A 19626-nucleotide genomic window follows, 5' to 3' on the forward strand; every position below is an offset into this window, starting at 1 on the left:
TGTTACAGCAAAAGAAGACTGTTCATGAAAGTCCGTATGTCCTGGTGAGTGAATAGAACACCGGCTACAAGATCCTTACACTGCACTAAACTGAGCTCTGGCAAATCCCCTTGTCTTCTCAGAAGCTTTATTTATTTCAAGTGGATTTTGGGAAAGTCCCTTGGCACAGCTCAGTGCGGGAGGGAGGGTCCAATTAGGATTGCAATCGTTTGACCAGTGCCAATGCATAGAATTTGTTTTCAGAGTTTATTTCTTTGCCTAAATAAGGTATTTGAATTAAGAGAGAAAAAAGCATTTCATACCTGCCATGTAGAAAGTCTTGCCTCTGGCAAAAGACTTTTAAATTAGTTGTCATGATGGTATTGCCGTGCCTGAGGTAGGTGTTGTAACAGTGCTAGTGTGAGGTGGAAATCTGTCAGCCATGGGGTTTGGAATTCTATGATCTGTGTTGAAATAAACACTGATTCTTTTGATTGTTTGTGATTCCCCTTATGAAGAAAAAGAGACAGGAAAAGAAGACAACAGGACAGAAGAGACATTTCCAGTGTATGAACAAACTTAGGCTACTAGGTCACTGATGTCTCAAATGCTACACTCGTTGGGGGTGGCAAGAGAAAGCAAAGCTTTGGGAGTCAGCTGCAGCCATCTGTCTCCAAGGAGCAGCTGGTGATGAGATGCTGATATTAATGAAATGGGATTGCTCAGTGCTGTTGATTTACCGCAGTTAGTGTAGCCAATTCTGATTCATGCTACCTTTATGGCTACCATGCCCAGGAGGCAGCAGGCTTTGTTGATAGTAATGATAATATTTAGGACACCTGTGTTTTGAAAAAAGTATGAAAAGCAGTAGACTCAGAGTGCTTCTGTAGACTGTTTTGTGGTTGAACTGCCAGGTGACTGACTGACAGATCCCAGAGCTCAGAGTTTCCTGGCCTAGTGATTCTTAGTCATCTGGGAGTTGGTGAGGAGGAAATGACATTACCTGTGTCATTCAGATCGGAAAAAAATATGAAACGGTGGGGGGTGAACGATTAATAACGTACTGGTAGCATGGAAGTGAGCATACAAATCAGACTGTGTCATATCACTCAGAATGGTTGTGTTAAAGCTGCCGTTACACGAGACAGCTGGGTTTGAGCTCGTAGACCCAGGAGCTGGTAAGGACATGGGCTCACCTGGCTGTGTGTGTGTACACTAAGCCTTTTTTTGTTAGCAGTGATGACTTGAGCTCAGGGGCTGAACTCCTGTGATAAATGACAGTTAGCAGGATGACACTGAGGACTGTCTGTAGAGCAAGAGGTGTCTCTTAACAGCAATCCAAGTCCTTTGCCCCAGTCAGTACTTAATATATCAAGCAAAAAATACCTGACATATACTGCACTCAGCTTTGGTGCTTCTGTATTTCCTACTGCATTTTTTACAAAACAGCATTTTTGACGTTTTTATGCCTTCTGCTAATACAAACACATGCCTAGTCAAAGCAGTTCTGATGCTGGGCTATAGAGGTGATCTTTGTCAGAAAAGCAGGCCATTCTGTGTATCAAATATAACAGTTTTCATGAAGGATTATCTAAACTCGTGGTTGTGACACTCATCTGACAAGAGGTCCTGGGTCTTCAAGTCCGATTTGTGAATCAGGCAGCCCTCTGATGAGGTCTCGCCTAGCAACTGCTCTGAGGTACCAGCTTAGTACCAGGCTTAGGTGACCATGTCCAGGAGGTTTGTCCCTCCAGGGCCAAGTGAGAGAACTGCTCAGTTTCTGGCTGAGCCATTTGGGCATTTAGCCATAAGGTCACTTAGCACAGTTTCCTACTGGAGAGGTATTTGGAGCAGGGCCTTTGCCTCAGGCTTGAGGAACGTATAAAATTGGTGACAAGGGACCCAGCAGTCTCACACAATGCGATGCCCAAGGAACTTGAGGACAGGTTTCAGGACAGCTTGCCAATGATTTGTAAGATCTTGCTAATTACTATCAATTGCAATGATTCACAATTGCAATTTCACACAGACCCCAAAGTAGACGTCTGACTAAACAAGCCTTTGATTCACCACCACCCTTTGCTGGATTCAGACTGCTGACTAGCTCCATACCCTGTTGTCACACCCCCAGCTATCCTCTAGGCCACGAGATTGTCACAGGATGAAAGAACAGAAGGGAGGAAGATACAAAGGGGCGGCTTGTGCCAGGAAGGAAAGATGGAAAGATGGAAGGGCCGATTTCTGGTGCACACGGAGAATCAGGGCCCTTGCGCTGAAACAGTGCTGGGGGCTGCTGTGATTTGTGCTGGAGGCCACACTTTGGACTGAGGCAGACCAGAGTCCAGACAGCGCAGAGGGGCAGCTGGAGGCAAAAGCAAGCTGTTACACAGATGACCTGATCTCTTGTGTCTGATAGTGGTCATGGAGAGGCCCTGCCGCTGCACAGTGCCTGGCACTGTTTTGGAAAGGGAAAAGGTGTGGCATCATCACTTAGTTTGCATCTACCCAAAGACAGCCCTGCATTACAAGCCTTTCTTACATCTCTGGCAAATCCTTTTAGGCTTTCCTCATGCACAGGCTGCAGGGTAGAAGGGCATGGTACAGAATTGGAACCAAACATGTATAAAATGCTACGGTTAAGGATTCAAAGGTAAATGATTAGTAGATGCCAGCAAGGCACCCAGAAAATCTTTCACGTTGAGGCAATTCCACTTGAGCAAGTATAACATCCCTCTGTCAACAATGTTTTCTTTTCATTACAGCTTGCCTTCAGGACATTGTGGTGTTTTAAATAGCCTGAGCACCATGAGGCTTGGGCTTCTGAGAACTAGTTGGTAATTTTTCTCACAGGTGTCCAGTCTGCTTTTCATTTGCTGGATCGTTTTACTTTTGAGTGACTGTAGCCAAGGGATGATCAGATATTTTGATGAGATTTGCAGTTATTTTATGTAAAAACATTACTGTTTTAAGGTTTTCATGGTTGCTTGAGAGTTTTATATTAAGGAACTGTTTTCCTTTACTCTGAAACTTAGTATTTTTCTTAATACAGCATCCTTATGCAGGAGCCAGTTCCAGAGCTGCGTCTACATCCACTGAGATCAGTGAAATGCCACTGGGAGCAAGATCAGGCCAAATCATAGAAAACTAAGAACTAAGAGGTCAAGGCAGGAGACCTGTCTCCTGCTGTGACACTGGAAATATGTAGGTTCCCAAGACCACAGCTTCAGGGAGGAAGAAGGATTAACTGGAAGAAAATAGAGGAAAAGTAGTGTCCTCTATGCTTTTCATACAGGACACAGATTTGCTGTATTTAGTGGCATAAGGCAGTCTAAATGTATAGTATACTGTATTTTTTTCAGTGGTATCACAGGTATTTGGCAGCCCAAGGCAAAATCAGTACAAAATCTCATCTGACTCTTTCTCTAAGTCCTGATCTTCTAACATTGCTTGTCTCTGTATTCCCTGTTATCGTATCTTATGCTGTTTCTGCAATTTAGTATCAAAGATGTTGTCCTAAATTTTTTCGTTCCTTACTGTGCATAATAGACATTTACAAGAAATGTGAGTATTCAGCTTTTACCTAAATAGATTTTAGCTAATGCCTTTTTATTTAAAAATCTATTTCATCAACCACCAGCTCATTTAAAGAAATAAAACAACAGTACAGAATGCCCGTTATCTCCATTTTTTGAGGAGTCAACTTTGCACACACCAAGTATTTAACTCTATAAGGTGTACTACTAAATTTAACGCTTAAGTCTTCAAGAATTGTGCTTCACAGAACGTCTCTAAAGTGTGGGGTCTTTATGAAAAATCAGTGGGTTCTTTTAAAGTATACAGAATAAAATTTGACACAAATATGTTGTTCAAATACATCAGACCACCATCTATACAAAGACTGCTGCACAGTGGGTATTGCCTGCCACCTAAGCAGAGCTTATCCCGCAATTTTCTTGGGAAATAGAGAGCTCCCTGACGTTCGCTTCAGATAAAGCCGTCTTTACAAAGGTAGCACATAAGAAAACATGGGATAGAGAGTGCAACAGCTGATCAAGATGAGAGTTGTGTCCTGCGCCATGTTTCCATTATGGAAAGCATGGTGCAGGGTTGGCAAGAGGAGCTGCAGTAAGCAACGGCTCTTCACTGAGCAACATGGTTTTTTTTTTAAATGACCTTTCCAATTCTGTGTAACTGAATGGCAAGGAGATAATCAAATGCTAGCTTCAATGTAAATTTAGCAAGGGAACTAGAGTTGCTCCCTGGCAGAATGAAGATGAATGCTTTATGTGTGGCTTAAAGCTGCTGTCTTTTATGGGCAGGGTGAGCACGCAGCTGTTCACAGGGTGAGGACACTGCTACAGAACTCATTACGAGCCAGATAAAGCAGCACACACTTATTGCAGTGACTGCCGTTTTCTGTAAGTCTGTAAAAGTTCAAAATGGCAGGCTTGCATAGCTCGTCTCTACACTTTATTGAAACATAAAGCAGCCTTGTCCTCATCATACGAAAATAATTATTCCCTCCTCTTGGTGAGGAAATGTATGTGTACAAGCAAAAGAAAAAATGGTTGTGTGAATTTGTTTCTGACTGTTAATGTCTGTGTAACTGTATATGCAGCTTAGGTATTGCCCTTGAAGACATGGAGAACAGCCAGTGTGCCTCTTCCTCGGTAAACTTGGTGTAAACAGAGCTATGCATAAGCAGCGTTTGTTACTACAGGGTCGGAGCTACTCCAGCTTCCAAGTCGTTCAGACCAAGATTTTGTTCTACAGTTTCTTATCTCTGCTTCTGGAAGAGTCACAGTTCCCTGAGTGCCCTCTAAACAGCACTTACCTTTGCAGCTGCAAAGTGATCTCTCCTCTAAGATCTTTGAGGAATTCACCCCTACACATATACCCATGACCATGATAGCAGCAGATGTCGGCATCTTTGTGTTTCCAAGGTGCCACTGAAGCCCTCATCTTTTTGTAACTCTCTGAACCGTGTTTGAGCAGAGCTGCAAGATTTCCTCCTGCCACAGTGGTATGTGTTGGTGTGTGTGGTGGGGGTCCTACCCTCATTTTGAGTTATCATTGTAATGGAAAAAAAATCTTGTAGAAAGAAGACAAGATCAATATTAGTAAAATAAAAATAAATTTTAAAAAAAGCTTGTCTGTGCTATGCCTTGGCAGACAAAATGTCAGCCTTGCAACACTCCGAGCAGAGCATGTCACTTAGCTGGCAGAATCACCCTCCTGTGTATGGTTCTCTTCAGTTTTTATACCAACGGATTTGCGATATTTGTATTTTTCAGCCTGACACTTAAGTCCAGGTGGCTTAGCACCTCCTGTATGTGTTGTCTTGCTTTGTCTGAAAAATTTCTGCTCTGTCATCTGCACATACAGGTATCTCTAAAGCCAGTCACCTGAGCCATGAAGTTTGGGCCCGAAGTGGCCTTCATTTTAGTCAAGCTTCATTTTAATCAAGCTTGAAGAAAAGAGGGAAAACAAATCCATGGCATTTTGTGTCAGAAATGTGTGTAGAGAGAAACAGAGGCCCCTCTTCTCCTCACAGGTAGGCTTGAGTTGAATACTTAAAACAGTCACTGAAATAATATTCGCACATGTGTAAGGAGTGCTGATTTTGTGGATGTCAGTAGATGTGAAAATATTTGGCCTGATTCTGCAAAGAGTAATTTGGAAAACTTTTTGTATGGTATGATCCTTGGTATTTATTAAAGGAATGGTATTCTTTAAAAATGACAAATGCATCATAATTGATTAGTAGCCATCGACTTGTTGCAGAAAATGAAGCATGCTGAAAGAAGAAATATGTTAAAAGAAACATGTTTTTTCTGCATCTCGGCCAGTCTGTATATACTAGACTTTGTGATTCCTTTTTATCATTCTTGTTCATAGCACCTAAAAATTACGCAGTGAGGACCTCACAAACCTTGCTCTTCATACAGAAGTATTTTGTTGCTATGAGCTTTCCAGTCTTGGTCTTTACCACAGTATCTAACAGTTTCGTAAGATTAATACATTTACCTTTTAAACCTCACTTTAAATAAGAGGGTTCAATTATTCACATTTTCCTGGTTACACTTTTGAGCAATAGATGTACTGGATCAAAACTACGATTTCTCTCTCCACTGGAGAGTTTTCTCAGGTGTAATGCATCCATAAACCCTGTTACATTCAGCTGCAGCTTAACACTAATGAAAGCAAGAAGCTAGATTTTTATTATGACTTCCCAGAAAACGAGGAACATACAAAAAAACAGCTGCAGAGAGTTTGGTCTCGAGGCCAGATAAATAAAAGGTGTTCAGGCACTCCCACACTCAGCATCAGGGTGCCTGACTTTTGGACCCTTGGCACTTTCGGACCTTTTGGACCCTGTTATCTCAGGATAACACCTAGACCCTGAGTGAGATCACTTGGAATAATACCCCAAAATCTGTACGCGTGTTACACAAAGATGCTTAAAGTAGAAAGCAGGGGACGGTTAGGACATGCCTGTACTACAAACCTAGCCACTCTCCAGAATTCAGTACCTCATTCAGGAATTTTAACTTTTCTCCCTTTGTCTGGAAGTGTCCCTATTTTAAAATGAAGCCACAGGATCAGTCTTTTAAAGCACGGCTGGAGAATTACCCTTTACCAATCTGCCTCCGGGCAGCAGTTCAGCAGTTAGACCACTAGCCTGAGGATGGGGGTGAGCTGCATTCAACTCCTTCCTGACCAAATGGGAGGAAGGGTGCCAAATCTTGACCTCCTGAACAGTACACACCTACCCCACCAGTAGGAACCTGTCAGGGCCCTGATGGCACCACTAGGTCTTAATGGCCCTGAGCAGCCTCACCTGGAACACCGACCCACACTCTCTGCCTGTGGACCAGGGCTCCATTTAAGCCCAGGTCGGGGCCTTCAGTCCCTCCCTGAGTTGTGCAGTGGATGGATATGTTCAGTCTCTCACTTTTTTTTTGCTGTGTGGATCCATGTTGTAGCCCTGTCTCTAGCTCTGGCCCTACCTCCTGCTGCTCCTGACTGGATTCCCTGGACCAACTCTCCACCTGATCCATTGCTTCATCTTGTCTATGACTATCAGTGGACCCTGCGCTGTGATGTGCCCGCTCCGTTCAGGTACTGTGGGGCAGTGCTCTGGCTGGCAGGGATGCTGCCTGTGCTGTGGTCACCCTCGGCTCCAGGCTTGTCCTGCCCTGAGCAGCAGCAGCCTTGCTCTTGCTGCTCCCTGAGAGAGCTGTAGCTTCTTGTCCTTCCCAAACGTGGTATTTTCGTCAGGACGCTTCCCTCCTGCGAGAATGTGCTCCAGAGACCAGTCTGGGAAGTCTTGCTCGTGTCCTCCCTCTACCCATGTTTAATGCATAGTCCAAGTTCTGCAGTTCAGTGTTCGCTTCAAGTACTTTAAAAAAAAAAAAAAAAAGCCCAACAAAACTACATTAAGGGTGAACGGTGATGCTGTGCGGCTGTTCTGGACCAGGGCTCTGCTCCAGACCCCAGCCTTGGGAGCCCTCCAGCCCCAGCGTGACCCCCCGCCCCGCATCGCCTTCCACTGCCTCGGCTGCTGAGCAGGCTCGGTTCTCGCTGTTCTCTCTTCAGGGAAGCGGCTTTTCACTCCGCGGTCAGAGCCTGACAGCAAGTGTCTGTGTTTTCACAGGCGGCGAACACCGCGTGTCAGGGTACCGGGATGGCTGCCACCCGCCTTTATGGCTCTCCCCGGCGCCCAGGCCGCGGAGCCGCTGTTCTCTTGCCCAGTCTCTACGTGAGGGGACAGACGCTCCCAAGCGCCCTTCTACCCCGCAGCAACCCCCTTAAGGGACGGCGAGCAGTCACGCCCGATGCCGGCGGCCTTCACAGGATGGGAGCTGCCCCGCCGCTTCCCCGGGCTCCGACTCCCTCCTCAGAGCCGGCCGTCGCCCCCCCCCGGCTCCTCGGCAGCAGAGCGGCGCCGGGGCCCTCCCGCTCCCCTCGGGCTTCCGTCGGGCGGCGCCCCGAGGGGCCGGCGAGGAGCGGTCGCCCCTTCTCACCGCCCCGGGAGGAAGTGACATGGCGGCGGGGAGGGGGGGAGGGCGAGGGGCGCCCTTTTCTTCCCGGAGCCGCCCGGCGGGTGGAGCCTGGCGGCCCCGCCCGAGCCGGCCGCCTCCCGGCGCGTGCAAACTAGTGGCAGTCGGCGCGGCTCGGCTGCCGCCCCGCCGCCCCCAGGTACGTGCTCTCCGCCGGCGCCCAGCCAGATCCAGCCGCGCTCCTCCCGCCGCCCTGCTGCCCCGCCGGGGAAATCAGCCAGACCCACCCCGGCCCCCTCCCCCGAACAGCCGCTCCCCGGCGAGGCGCGGGGCCGGCGGGCTGCGGGAGCGAGCCGGGGCGGGAGGCGGACAGCAGTTCCCCGGTTTATTCGCCGCCGCCCGGCCCCGTCGCGCCCGAGATCTTTTTCCTGCCGCCCGCGGGCCCCCTTTGTGTGGCGAGCGCGGCCCGCGCCGGGGTTTCCGTGGAAACGGCAGAGCTGCGCCGGCCCTGCCCCGCCGGGCCCCCCCACCCTCCGCCGGGCCGGGCGTTCGCGGCGGCCCCTTCCCCTTCCCCTCGGGCCGCGGCGGGGCTGGCGGCGGCAGGGGGAGGGGGCGGGCAGGGCGGTTGCCGTGGAAACGGGCGGGTGCGCTGGCCCGTTCGCCGCCGCCGCCGCCTCCCCGGAGGCGCCGCTCCGCGGGGCGCAGCGTGCCGCGGTCACCGGGGGCGGCGTGGACGGACGGACGGACGAGCGCGCGCGGCGGCCGTTGGGCGGGGAGGCGGGAGGGGAGCTGTGCCTGTCGCCTGCCCGCGTCCCCGCGCGAAGGTGTTTCAGGCGGGTGGCACAGCGGCCGCCAGCTGGCTGGCGGTGTGGGGGCTGGTACCGCGGGGCGCAGGGACAGCCCCGGGGCGGCTGCGTGTGCGTGGGGTTCAGCGGAGGCGAGGTCCTTCGTGGCGCTTGGCTGTTTCAACAAGTGAGCGCCCGCTCCTGGGGCTGAAAGGACGCGGGAGGGAGGAAGGAGCCTGCCGCAGCGGTGCCGCACGGGGACGGCTGGTCTGTCGCTGCTCCGCGCTGCCGAGGGTCGCGTCTCCAGGCCACGGGCAAACGGCCGAGGGCGATGCACCTGCTGCAGGGGCTTGGGTGGGAGAGAGCGACCTGGCTGTCACCTGAAAAATGGAAATAACTTTACAAGAGGTGGAAGGATGCGAGAAACTCTCTCTCAAAAATAATAATAATAAAAAATAATCCCCCAGGCATGTCTTTAAAGACAGTGGCGCGTCCAGCCCTGGAAGCCGTACCGGGCGGTGGTAGCCTCAGCTTGCGCTGATAATCACCTCGCGTGGAGAGCGAGTTGCGAAAGAATTAAAAGCTGGTGGAGCAGAGAAACTACTGCGGAACGATGGAAGCTGAAATTTGCAGCCTTCTTTCTTCTCTGATTTCTTACGTGAATGATGAAATTGCTGTAAACAGACAGAGATCTGCTTACGGGATACCAGGACTACCTCTGTATAGAGACTGACTGCACGGATCATTAGAATGGTTGATGTACTGTAGATGTTCGCTGTCGTTTACTGACCAGCAGCTTTCTCTAGCTGTTTGTATCTGATCTAATGCTGTGTTTTTTCCAAATGCTATGGGTTAAAACACATTTTGATTAGTTTTAGGAATTTGTGTAAATTTTATGTGTAGCCTTGTTCTTTCCTAGTAATGTTTTGCATAACAATGCCTGAATAAGCTGTATCTAAAAGTGAAACTTTAACCATGTTTTATGCAAGAAGAACAGAGGGCCAGGATTCATGTGGAATAATATGTCAGAAAGCCTGCCATGAACAGCGAAAGTATTGTAAGCTGCTGATGGATAAAGGTTGCTCTTAAGCAGAGTTTGGTTATGTTACTGGCAAGCACTTAAATAACAGATTTTAGTAAGTGCTTAGCAAGAAGCTGTAAGTATTACATATTATGGGGGAGAAGCTGCATAGATAGGTCACCGTTTGCCCAGAGTCACAGAACAGAGAACGCTGTACCCAGAGCATGGTAGTTAACTGTGTTTCTTGAAACCCAGTAGATGTCAGTTTGGTGGGCAGGTTGTTTTTTCAGAAGTCTTCCTCTGTCCAGCTGAAATCTGGAGGCACTGAAGCAGTGTTCGTCTTCTCTCTGGAGTGAGGCGTGCTTTCCTGGAGTGACGGTTGTACATCGATTACAGTTTGAGGTACTTACTGTACCATGACAGAGAAGAGCTTCTCTGTAGGAGAAAGGTTCTCTTGCAGGTGATGGATGAGAATCCTGTGACTGTGCTCTGCTCTACTGAAAAGAGGTGGTTTATTGTTTTCTGTTGCATACCCTGATTTTATTGCTGGAAGGTGAAGACTGGGAATAATGCCCCTTGGAATCTCTTCAACAGAGGAAGACACTGTTACATCTGTGCTGAGGTTAGCAAGGTATTATTCTTGTGTTGTAAATGTGCACTTGTGGCCCTTTGAGCTTGTATTAGTAATTTGGTCTTAAATTCTAAAAAGCTGAATGTCCACTGTGTGATGTAGAAGAACGGTTCTCTGACTAATTGCATCACTACTGCTGTTGGTATATGGATGAGGGAGCAGATGAACAAGAGGGCAACAGCACATTGTAGTGCACTGTGCATGTGCTGTAGTCAGCAAAAGCTTTTGCAACTGTGAGCCTCCCTTGTTAGAGAAAACCTTATGTGGATCAAGGCAACTGTCTCCTCAGGTGTGTTTGGTTTAGCTGTACTGAATGCAGTGGGCTTTTTTATAAGGCAACTAGAAATGTGACTGAGAGCAGTACCCTGTATGCTTTGTTGCATTTCGGCACTGGTACGCACCAGCCGAGTACGTTCCTTTTCCCCAAGTGCTTTGTCTGTGGGCTGGCTTTCCCCAGTGATTCAGTTTCAGGCGTTTGGGAAAGTTTGCCTGCTGATCTGTTGTTTGGTGGTCTTGAGCTCCTTCACATCTGACTGTGTGGCGGGTGCCCTGATCACCTCTGACTAATCCTCCTGTGCTTACCAGGAACTGCTGACTCACTTCGTTTTTGTGCTTTTGCCCTCTCCTCCTCCAGTGCCTCAGACTAGAGATGTGGTAGGGTCAAGATAAGGTCAGGGAAAGAGGAAATGGAAATGAATGAGAGTAACTGTGTGTTTGTGGCAAGGGTGAAGGCCCGTCTTTGATAATATGAGAAAAAGATGATGGCTGTAATGGATTTCCTGAAAAGGTACATAAACCGTGTGGTAGGAACTGGGCAGAGCAGCCTAACAACTGTAGTGAGCCCACAGTTGGGAGATGCTGGAGCTGCTAGAGCTCTGCTCTTCATTTTGAACGTGAAGCCTTTTTTACTTATATGCCTCCGATTTCACCTTCAGCTCTTCAGTCTGTCTTGTTACATTCTGCCACAAAGAGCTTAACACTGAAATAATTTTCTGCTGCTTCCAGAAGGGCTGACCTCGCTTGAGGTTTCTGCTGTAGCATAAATAACAGGAGCAGGGAAAGGCAAATTAACCACTTCTAGCCTGGAAAGGACTCAGAGGTAGACATCACTGAGAGAGGATTTACTTGCTAGAAGGTTAGGAGCTGCAGGCAGAGACAAGCACACTGATTTCGCGTGCATTGTGTGACTGTTTGCTAATGTCTGAAAAAATTCTGACATGCACCAGGTTTCCTTTTAATCTGACCAACAAAGTTAAATTTCAGTCACATTTTTCCAGCGGGATCCAGGTGAATGAAAAGGTTTGCCTGTGCAGATTTGGTTGGCAGATTATGCAATTTTTTTCACCTATCAGAAAAAGGGGAAGACCTGACTTAAACCTGCTGTTAAAGACAGGCAAAGAACATATCTCTACACATAGATTTCCCCCAGGTGGCACGTGATTTTTATCCAGTTGAAGTGACAACTACAATGTGAAAGTTAAACTGTCCTGCTCCTCCCCCTCTCCATGTTATCTCCGCCTTCACACATAATAGTGCTACAGATACTGCTTTGCACCTCTGGAAGCATTCTGTCTGCAGCAGCCTACACTGCACTTGGATCATTTATGAGATTTTTCCCTCTTCAAGTCACAGGTGGTTTGTCAAGGGTTAACAAGGCTTTAGTGTATTTTATGGTTCTGAGGATGTGCTTAGACAGTGCTGAAACTTGCACAAACATTTACATTTTTTTTTCCCCCTTGATCTGGTATTAGTGAAAATTACCGTAAAACAGTGCAGTGACATCAGTGTTGCCAAATGTGCAGATGGTCGACAGGAGCAATACCAGTATCTTCCCACAACCAACAAATGTAAAACAAATATCTAGAGGATCAAAGTAATTGAAGAAACTGCCTGTTCCTGTTGCACAATTGTGATAGAGATGCAATAGGGTTATAATTAAGCAGAAATATAACTAGGAAGGTGCTATTTCCAAGTTCATTGAGCATGAAGTGTGTCACTGTCTGGTTTTCACATGCCCATGCCTGTACCTCTGAGAGTGTGCATAAATACTACATTTTACCCAAGATGGAGACAGAGAAAAGCTTCATTCTGAATTTAAGCCTCATAAAGCTGTCTCAAATTTATTTGAAGTTAGCAGGGCAAGTGCTCAAAGCCAGGCATTTAAAAGGATGTAGGCACCTGAAGTTGTACAGAGATGTTGTAGAAAATCCAGGAAGGTGTTGATATGCCTGGTGCTTATTTTAGTGCAATATTTATAAGAAGGTTACTGGTTTCTCACCAGCATGTTTAGCAACTGTAACATGTGCACCCTTGCCATCTAGTAAGGTAAATGTTGTTGAATCAGGCACTGTCCCTGAATGATTTTGTTGGAAATTTAAGGTGGTTTTGACTAGCCCTGGCTTTAGATGCTGAGAATACAAGTTCATTGATTAGTTATATCACATTTAGCTGTTTTTGAGGGATAATGTTTTCCAAACAATGAGGACTATTGAAGCTTGTTGAGGGATTTCTTTTGACTTCAACAGGATTTGAATCGGGTCCAAAATGAAACCTCCACTTATTATTGGACTTGATAAATCTGGTGCCCGTGATAAAGACTTTCATTCTTTGAAGTTCTGAAATCAGGCTGTTAGGGGACTGGCGATCGGGGAGAATGAGGAGGCTGAAAGTATTCTGAGTTTATGGTGTAGCAAAACAGTTATGAACACTCGTGAGGTGGAGGCAGAGGTGAGTGAAAACTGGTGTGGAATAGGACTGCTGAAATGTGGGTAAAGCAGTCATCATGTTTAGATGGATTTTTACCTGGCATCTGGATGTCTGATTGTTTTGTGTGTGGGTGCAGCTGAGCCTTTCACTGAAGCCGGCATCTTATGTTTTGGAACTGTGCCAACCACATCTCAGCTGTGAGATACGTGTTTTTCTAAGTATTGGGTGTTACCTCTTCAAGGCAGGAGTCTGTTTTCTTCGAATAATAAATCTGGAAGCTTCCCTGCCACGTTCATTCTTCAGTTAAACTCTATTCTACAGAAAGAAGCATTAGAAAATACTTAATGAATAAATATTAATATCCTGTGTATCCCTGTCTTGGTGTGGCTACGTCTTGTGTATGCATTGTCACTTCCAGTTTTGGGATGTGATTTTCATAAAAGGAGAAATTCAGCTACTTCATACTCTTCACTGTCATCTGATAGAATACAGTCAAATTATGTGAATACTTGGAGGTTAAAAAAAAATAATCTTGCAAATCTTTTTTCTGTTTAACATTTCCTTAGTATTCAAAGAGCATAGTAATGAATGTTATTTCATATTAATTAAAAATATGCAAATAGCTTAGCTGAAGGAGGCAGCTACTGTCATAGAAGATCAAAAAAACCGAACAGCTCACTTGGAGTTGTAACTGGGTGGGTGGCACTTTTCATGTCCAGCACTGTTAACAACATCTTGTGATTTGTACTGAAACCTTTTGGATCCCCTTACAGATGAGGTCAGCGCTGTTCCCTCAGATCCCTGTGATTAGGAATCATGGCAGATGTGGCCTGTCCTGCGTCCCTGCTGCGTCTGTGGCAGCGTTATCAGCAGGGCTTGGGTCCACCAAGGGGGAGAACGTGGTTTTTCCAGCAGGTGATAAAACTGCTCGCAGAGAGACACTATGTTAGAAGTATTTATACTGTTTTTTGGAGGACGGTAGAAAATTTGTTACCAGCCCACAGTCTGCTGGTGGAAGTCCCACTAGTAAACAGTGGTACTGCCACCATGGTGTATTTCTTAGCTCAGTGATTTATGCCCTGTCTCTGACAACTTCCAGGTGTTTTTTTAAGATTTTTGCTGCCACAAATCCTATATTCCTTAGTTGCTTTTTCCAGCTTTCTCAATACACAAAACAACAGTGCCACACAAGTTAGGAATTAGACTTCTAGGAAAAAGCTTGAAGAGGCTGTCCAAAATTACTAAAATATAAATCACAATTCCAGTAAATGTAAAGAGGTCATTTTATGGGAGCATACTGAGGAAGAAAAATGATCCTTTTCCCAGTGCTGATGATTTTTATCTTCTGATTGTTGTCCTTGAAGTATCTAGCAACACCTTTAAGTCCTTGGGTAGGAATAGTGAGAGATGTGCATTTGTGTGCATATGCACACGGTACTGTTAGCTTGGTACTAAAGTTGTAACTTCTAGTTTATAGTACAGAGCCACCCAAGCTGCTGAATACATGATTTTCATTTCTTGAGGAATGGAGAAAGGAAGGGACAGTAGAGTTCATTAGACCAGCATATACATCCTGGTTTGAACCATCTCCTGCGTTTGTACCTGTTGCATCGTCTGCTGCTGTTGAAGGCCCTTGTGGGGTCTGTCTCTTCCCTCTCTGCTCTCTGTATGTGGCCTGTCAGAAGCTGTTGCAAGGGAAACTTGAGTGTGGGCAAGAAGCCAAATAAAGGAGGATGAAAATTACTGGTTTATGTTGGAAGCTGAACCCCGGGGAATTGGCAGGTTGTGGTTCCAGAGCTGACTATGTCATGGATTTGCCATGTTACTGTTGCAAGCTCTCTTAACAGTGTTGTTCTGAGTTCCCGATGTGTAAGACAGACAGCAACACTTGCCAGGCTCACTTCACTAGTGTCTTCTAAATGGCTGGAGGATGGAAAAAACCAGGAAAGCATTGACAAAAATCCACACTATTTTCTAATCTTGTCCGTGAAGTGTTTGATTGTTTGTGCATAGAAATGGACTTGCTCATGCTACTAAGTCTGCTGAGTGGATGTGAAACTTCTCTGCCTGGATACAACTGCTTATGTGTGTTAGTGATGTGGAAAGCTGTCCATTGCAGAACTGGAGTTAGGAGGTGATAGTTTTGTAGTCTAACTTTGTAACTAACTCATTGTAGGTAAGAATAGGAGGATTAAATATTTAAAGCTTTAAACTAAACATGTGATCCAGGTTTCCTTGTGGCCTCACACCTAAAGCTGGTTTGGATGCGGGGGAAGTATTTTGTCTGTTGAGAGTATAGGCAGTTCCTGTACATTGCACTGACCCTTTGCGTTGCTATGAATAGAATTTACAGTTCTTTAAGAAAAGAGGAGTGGTCAGTGTTTGGCAAGCATAAACTGTGAGTCTTCATAGGAGAGACCTCATTTCCAAAGCTTATCTCTTATCAAGAGAATGTTTGGGCTCATAGAACAATTAAAAACAAAGGTAACCCAAGTTTTATACCAGCTCCTGAATGATCCCTTGTCTACCTCCCTCCCTTCCCCCATTTCTTTGTGCTTCTCTAAAAGAAGTGTTTTTGTACTAACCACTGGAGAACTCGGTAGCTACTCTTCTGTTGGATCTGTTCCTGAAATGCCCAGTGCAGAGGTGGTCAACCATAGTGCTGTGTGCCCTTGTTGCTGGGTAAATACCGTGATGCAGGTGGCAACATCCTACTGTACTGCTCCGGCTGCCTCTTGTGCGTTGGGGACCAATGGCTTAACTAGGGAGACTCTGATCTCTGTACTTCAAGTGTACAGTTACCTCAAATGGTCCATGACTGTTCTGTACGCAAATTCATATATCATAAACACAAAAACATCTGTACTTATGTACACACATACATCTATTTATATATGAGAAGATTTAGTTTGTTGCAGACATTCGGATCCTGTCATTTGATAAGCCACCTGTACATTTGCAGTAAGCCAGATCATCCACTGAAGTGACTTTGTAGAAACATGTTGGGGGGGGGTGTTTTTTAGAGGAGGGTGCCAGATGGCAGTAATGTTTGGGCCTGGTCATCTTTAACTAAGCACTTAATGTTGCCTATGAGAGCAAATATTTAATTGGCTATGAGCACATGATGTAGTTGCTTGTCCTAGACTGTTGTTGTTCATCCTGGTTATTTTTGAGGAACTATCCAGGTTGCTTATATTTGTGTAGCAGCATAGCCTGCATCCTGCTTAGACGCTCAGTATGCTTGCTTGTAAATTTTTGTTTGCTGTTCAGTTCTGCTCCCTTGCTCAGTCCCTAAATTTGTCTTGTGTTTGTCAGTTACCCTTGTCAGAAGCGCAAGTAACTTGTTCGATTAATGGACCCAGAAAAGTAAAAGAGGAAAGAGAGGGTACTCTGTGGTCCCCAGAGCTGAACTCGGGTGTTGAAGTCTGATAGACTCTTCCAGGTCTTAAATGACTTAATGCAACTCTTTCTTTTGTTTTTCCCCAATCAAATTGCAGATAGTTGTGCTTTGGAGAAATACATGTCTATGTGAATCTATTAAAATACAGAAACTTGGATGGGAAACAGTTGAAGAGCAACACTCGGCATGCTGGAAAGAAGCAACTTGCCTTTCACTGCTATTTCTGTGAACTTGATGTTCAGCACCTGAGATAACTGGTGTACTCCCCGACATATTTTTTGAGGATCTCTGCAGGAGCTTGGAACAGAAGTGCTTAACTTCGGGGAGTTTACCCTCTTCAAATAAATTCTTCCCTCAGCACCAAGCCCTGCAGTCCCAAAACACTGCACCTTTGGGAGTTCTGTGTTGCCTTGTGTTTAAGCCCAGCTCCCTACAGCTTGCTTGTTCAGCTCCAGCCTCCCCGCATGTTTCATGCTCTTGGAAGAAGGAGCAAGACTGAACTGATTCTCACCAGAACTTGGGCAGCATGTCCCCATCTTTCCCTCTCCTTTCCAGACTGTGCATGCCTATCCCAGGCTGCCGTCTTCCCCCTTGCCTTGCAGTATAAACACTTTCCTTTCTGTGTGGTAAGGGGACGAGCATTGAGGATGTCAGGGCTAACAGCAGCTATGCCGTGCATTTTACCAGCAGAGAGTATGCATACACAGATGGAGAACTTGCATCCTAGCAGGCATGTGGCGTTTGCGTAACTGTCTTGCTCTACATTAGACCACAACAGGAAGAAAATAAAAAGTGGGAAGGGGACAGCATTATAATGATTTCAAAACCTCTTGGGTTACTTTTAGTTTCTTCACTTTATCCTCTGTTTTTGCTAATTATCTCTGTGCTTAATAGAAAATAAATAAAAATTCAGTTTTGTAGCAAGTCTGTAAATCTTCAGCCTTTGAAACAGCTGAAGTGACGGATTTCTGCTTTGTAGTGGTGTCTGTGTTACAAAACATGCAGTCCAGGAATGCACGACTCCTCAGGAAAACTTAAAAACATTCGTAAGTTCCCTTAACTTTGGGGGAAGGACTTAAGATGTGCTCAAATTCTTCCCTGATTTGGGACTTTGTTGAGGAGATGTGGTGGGTTGACCTTGGCTGGCTGCCAGGTGCAGGTTAAACCGCTCCCTCACTCCCTTTCCTCAGCAGGACAGAGGAAGAAAATAAGATGAAAAAGCTCATGGCTTGAAGTGAGGATGGGGAGATCACTCACTAGTTACCATTATGGGCAAAACAGACTCCACTTGGGGAAGGTTAATTTAATTTATTGCCAATTGATATCAGAGTAGGGCAATGAAAGGTAGAGACAAAGCTAAAACCACCTTCCCCCTCAAGTCCCTTCTTCTTCTCAGGCTCAGCTTGACTCCTGACTCTGCTACCTCCACCCTGCTGCACCCTGGGCAGTGCAGAGGGTTGGGGAATAGGGGTTGCAGTCAGGCCATAACAGTTCCTCTCTGCTGCTCCTTCTTCCTCACGCTGTTCCTCTGCTCCTGCTGGGGTCCATCCCACAGGGTATGGTCCTTCAGGAACAGACCGCTCCAGTGTGGGTCTCCAATGGGCTGCAGTTCCTGCCAGAAAACCTGCTACTGAGTGGGCTCCCCTCCATGGGCTGCAGCTTCCTTCAGGGCACCTGCTGCATCATGGGGTCCTCCATGGGCTTCAGGTGGATATCCGCTCCACCATGCCCTCCGTGGGCTGTGGTAGGACAACCTGCTGCACCATGTTCTTCACCACAGGCAGTGGGAGAATCTCTGCTCCAGTGCCAGGAGTATCTCCCCCTCCTTCTTCGCTGACCTTGGTGTCTGAAGGGCTGTTTCTCTTACATTTTTCTCACTCCTCACCCACAGCTGCTGTGCAGCATTTTTCACCCTTTCTTAAATATGTTATCACAGAGGTGCCGCCAGCATCGCTGATGGCTTCAGCTTTTGCTAGTGACGAGTCCCTTCTGGAGCTGGCTGGAACTGGCTCTGTCTGATGTGGGGAGCAGCTCCTGGTGTCTTCTCACAGAAGCCATCCCTGCAGCCCCCGCTACCAAAAAATTGCTGTGTAAACCTAATGCAGGAGGTAATGCTTGAGTAGTTGCCTTTGGGGGATGTAGGAAGTAATTCAAACCCTAATTAAACATGAGGCAAATAGATGGACAATTCTTGCTTCAGACTTGGGTTTTTTTTTTTGTGTGGCATGTAGAGATATATTTTCCCTGAAGGCGAATACATTCATGGACACAGCCTCACTTCTGCTAACTTTTGACGCTCACTGGCAGAAAGAGAAGAGCACAAAGGCTTCCATGACTTGCCTTGCACATGTATTTTATACACAAAAGCATTGTTAAAATGGACTCTGAAGTTAAATACAGTGCTGCCATCTGTGCTGTTCTGATGGCAACTGAAATTCACTTAGAGGCACTACTGGAACTACTGTAATGTGACCTGAGCATATTTTCATGGTCTTGGTCTCTAATTCATCCATCCAAGAATCTGGTTTAGGTGAGAAAATGCAAGAATGAACATCATCATTGTATGCTTGGTTGTTCTGAACTTACAGCAAAGCATTTAAGGACTTTATCAAAGAGCAGACATAAGTGAAAACCTCTGCACAGGCTTGAAACATGCTGTTCTGAAAATATAGTATACATATTTTGAGAATATAGTGAATATATACTATATATACACTATACATACACTATACAGAGTACTAAATACACATTCTATGTATATACTATGTTTAGTATAGTATAACTGGGTATAGTGCTGTCTTGCCACTCTTCGTAAATATGTATAATATTAACTTTGTCTAGATGGTATCAGATAGGTACCACGTTGCTTTCCACACTCCGAGGACTCTATTTACTACATAAACTTTGGAGAAAGTGGGTGACAGTTCTTTGCTTCATTCTTGTGCTTTCTGTAGAAGTGCAAACAGTTGTGTCCTTTACAAGATCAGCAGTTGTAGCCTCAAAACTCTTACAGACTTTGAAGTGTGAAATAGCATTGTTAATTGACAGCAGCCTCTGCTGGAACAGAGGTGTTCACCTTGCTTATCACTTCTGTGTCCTCC

General features: G+C 46.0%; 1 protein-coding gene across 6 annotated transcripts in view; it reads left to right on the forward strand.

Moving 5' to 3' along the window:
- Window positions 1–8065: 8065 nt before the first annotated feature.
- Window positions 8066–19626, forward strand: part of AGPAT4 (1-acylglycerol-3-phosphate O-acyltransferase 4) — an 84477-nt gene continuing 72916 nt past the window's right edge. For 4 of the 6 annotated variants that reach the window (XR_012763147.1, XM_075413702.1, XM_075413701.1 and 1 more), the window contains exon 1: window positions 8066–8181. The gene's annotated coding sequence lies outside the window, so the exon portion shown is untranslated. Of the gene's footprint in view, window positions 8182–8712; window positions 10420–19626 lie in introns of those variants that run through there. The other 2 variants (XM_075413704.1, XM_075413703.1) reach the window with 2 other exon arrangements.

Source organism: Opisthocomus hoazin, chromosome 2, assembly GCF_030867145.1.
Source record: "Opisthocomus hoazin isolate bOpiHoa1 chromosome 2, bOpiHoa1.hap1, whole genome shotgun sequence".
Lineage (NCBI taxonomy): Eukaryota > Metazoa > Chordata > Aves > Opisthocomiformes > Opisthocomidae > Opisthocomus > Opisthocomus hoazin.